We start from the raw sequence: 3,709 nt of genomic DNA, 5'->3' as shown, positions 1-3,709 counted from the left end.
GTTGTTTCTCATATGCATTCTCATTTTGTTAGTGTCAGCAGTATACAAACTGCTAAGTTTGGTGTCTTGCATGCATTGTTATTTGATTTTAGTTGCATTTTAATTATTCCTTATTACTAAAAATCCAAAAATATTTTTAAGTTGTGTCTTTTCAAGTCAATAATACAGAGAATTGAAGATTCAGAACATACAGCAGAGGAACTCCCCAGAAAAAGCTGGGCGTTCAAAATGCCCAGTGAAGAAGACAGACTGGCGTTTAAACGCCAGCCAGGGTGCCTGGCTGGGCGTTTAACGCCCAAAAGGGTAGTGATTTGGGCGTTAAACGCCAGAATGTGCACCATTCTGGGCGTTTAACGCCAGGATGGCACAAGAGGGAAGATTCTGTTTTTAATTCAAAAAATTTTCAGGTTTTCAAAATTTTTCAAAATCAAATCTTTTTCAAATCGAATCTTTTCAATCAAATCTTTTTCAAAATCAATTTCTTTCTATTTTCAAGGATACTTACTATCAATTAATGATTTGATTCAACATTTCAAGTAGGTTGCCTTTTCTGTTGAGCAAGGTTTAATGTTTGAATCATATATTTTCTTGATAGCCAAGTCATTAATTTTCAAAATCAAATCTTTTTTATTTCTAATTTCAAAATCTTTTTCAAAAATCACTTGATTTCTTTCCCACTTTTATTTTCGAAAATCAATTAGTGTTTTTCAAAATGTTTTCAAAATCTTTTACTTAATTTTCGAAAATTACTTCCCCTCTTCTCACATCCTTCTATTTATGGACTAACACTATTCCTCAATGAAAAATTCGAACTCCATCTCTCTTGATAAGTTCGAATTCTTCTACTTCTGCCTTCTATTTTTCTTTTCTTCTGACACCTCAAGGAATCTCTATACTGTGACATAGAGGATTCCATATTTTCTTGTTCTATTCTCTTTCATATGAGCAGGAGCAAAGACAAAAGCATTCTTGTTGAGGCTGACCCTGAACCTGAAAGAACCTTGAAGCGAAAGCTAAGAGAAGCTAAGGCACAACTCTCTGTAGAGGATCTAACAGAAATCTTCAAAGAAGAAGAATCCATGGCAGCCGAAAACAACAACAATGCCAACAATGCAAGGAAGGTGCTGGGTGACTTTACTGCACCTACTCCCGACTTCTATGGGAGAAGCATCTCTATCCCTGCCATTGGAGCAAAAAACTTTGAGCTTAAGCCTCAATTAGTTTCTCTAATGCAACAGAATTGCAAGTTCCATGGACTTCCATTGGAAGATCCTCATCAGTTTTTAGCTGAATTCTTGCAAATCTGTGACACTGTCAAGACTAATGGGGTTGACCCTGAGGTCTACAGACTTATGCTATTCCCTTTTGCTCTAAGAGACAGAGCTAGAATATGGTTGAACACACAACCTAAAGAAAGACTGAACTCTTGGGAAAATCTAGTCAATGCCTTCTTGGCAAAGTTCTTTCCACCTCAAAAATTGAGTAAGCTTAGAGTGGAAGTCCAAACCTTCAGACAGAAGGAAGGAGAATCCCTCTATGAAGCTTGGGAAAGATACAAACAATTGATCAGAAAGTGTCCCTCTGATATGCTTTCTGAATGGAGCATCATAGGTATTTTCTATGATGGTTTGTCTGAACTGTCCAAGATGTCCTTGGATAGCTCTGCTGGAGGATCTCTTTATCTGAAGAAGGCGCCTACAGAAGGTCAAGAACTCATTAAAATGGTTGCAAATAACCAATTCATGTACACTTCTGAAAGGAATCCTGTGAACAATGGGACAAATCAGAAGAAAGGAGTTCTTGAGATTAACACTCTGAATGCCATATTGGCTCAGAACAAGATATTGACTCAGCAAGTCAATATGATTTCTCAAAGTCTGTCTGGAATGCAAAATGCACCAAGCAGTACTAAGGAAGCTTCATCTGAAGAAGAAGCTTATGACACTGAGAACCCTTCAATGGAAGAGGTGAATTACATGGGAGAATCCTATGGAAATACCTATAATCCTTCATGGAGAAATCATCCAAATCTCTCATGGAAGGATCAACAGAGACCCCAACAAGGTTTCAACAATAATAATGGTGGAAGAAACAGGTTTAGCAATGGCAAGCCTTTTCCATCATCTTCTCAGCAACAGACAGAAAGTATTAAGCAGAACACCTCTGACTTAGCAGCCATGGTCTCTGATCTAATCAAAACCACTCAAAGTTTCATGACTGAAACAAGGTCCTCCATTAGAAACTTGGAGGGACAAGTGGGTCAGCTGAGCAAGAAAATTACTGAACTCCCTCCTAGTACTATTCCAAGCAATACAGAAGAAAATCCAAAAAGAGAGTGCAAGGCCATCAACATGGCCAAATTAGGAGAGGAGGAAGAGGCAGTGAACGCCACTGAGGAAGACCTCAATGGACATCCACTGGCCTCCAATGAGTTCCCCAATGAGGAACCATGGGAATCTGAGGCTTAAAATGAGACCATAGAGATTCCATTGGACTTACTTCTGCCATTCATGAGCTCTGATGAGTATTCTTCCTCTGAAGAGGATGAGTATGTCACTGAAGAGCAAGTTTTTAAATACCTTGGAGCAATAATGAAGCTAAATGACAAGTTATTTGGAAATGAGGCTTGGGAGGATGAACCCCCTTTGCTCACCAAAGAACTGGATGACTTGTCTAGGCAGAAATTACCTCAAAAGAGACAGGACCCTGGGAAGTTTTCAATACCGTGTGCCATAGGCACCATGACCATCAAGAAGGCCTTGTGTGACCTAGGGTCAAGTGTAAACCTCATGCCTCTCTCGGTAATGGAGAAGGTAGGGATCTTTGAGGTGCAAGCTGCAAAAATCTCACTAGAGATGGCAGACAACTCAAGAAAACAAGCTTATGGACTTGTAGAGGATGTTCTGGTAAAAGTTGAAGACCATTACATCCTTGCTGATTTCATAATCCTAGAGACTGGGAAGTGCATGGATGAATCCATCATCCTTGGCAGACCCTTCCTAGCCACAGCAAAGGCTGTGATTGATGTTGATAGAGGAGAATTGATCATTCCATTGAATGAAGAATCCTTGGTGTTTAAGGCTCAAGGATATCCCTCTGTCATCCTGGAGAGGAAGCATGAAGAGCTTCTCTCAAAACAGAGCCAAACAGAGCCCCCACAGTCAAACTCTAAGTTTGGTGTTGGGAGGCCACAACCAACTTCTAAGTTTGGTGTTGAACCCCCACATTCAAACTCTAAGTTTGGTGTTGGGAGGTTCCAACATTGCTCTGAGCATCTGTGAGGCTCCATGAGAGCCCACTGTCAAGCTATTGACATTAAAGAAGCGCTTGTTGGGAGGCAACCCAATGTTATATTTTATCTATTTTTCCTTTGTTATTTTATGTTCTCTGTAGGTTGATGATCATGAGAAGTCACAAAATCAATTGAAAAAGCAAAAACAGAATGAAAAACAGAAAGAAAAAGAGAACACCCTGGAGGAAGAACCTGCTGGCGTTTAAACGCCAGTAAGGCTAGCAGAAATGGGCACCAGATTGGCGTTAAACGCCAGTAAAGGGCAAGAAGTTGGCGTTAAACGCCAGAAATGGGCACCAGCCCGGCGTTTAACGCCATAATTGGCATAAAGAGCAATTTTGCTCGCCACTTGGTGCAGGGATGACTTTTCCTTGACACCTCAGGATCTGTGGACCCCACAGGATCCCTACCTACCTC

At 40.4% G+C, this 3,709-nt stretch overlaps 1 non-coding gene across 1 annotated transcript; it reads right to left on the bottom strand.

Annotated features, from left to right (window-relative positions):
• Positions 1-1,484: 1,484 nt before the first annotated feature.
• LOC112718706 (small nucleolar RNA R71) lies at positions 1,485-1,592 on the bottom strand. The gene has a single exon (XR_003161034.1). It is a non-coding gene; the product is annotated as a small nucleolar RNA R71 (small nucleolar RNA).
• Between the last annotated feature and the right edge of the window lie 2,117 nt (positions 1,593-3,709).

Source organism: Arachis hypogaea, chromosome 10, assembly GCF_003086295.3.
Source record: "Arachis hypogaea cultivar Tifrunner chromosome 10, arahy.Tifrunner.gnm2.J5K5, whole genome shotgun sequence".
NCBI lineage: Eukaryota > Viridiplantae > Streptophyta > Magnoliopsida > Fabales > Fabaceae > Arachis > Arachis hypogaea.
The sequence above is the reverse complement of the archived record's forward strand: the minus strand, read 5'-3'. Positions and strand labels throughout refer to the sequence as shown.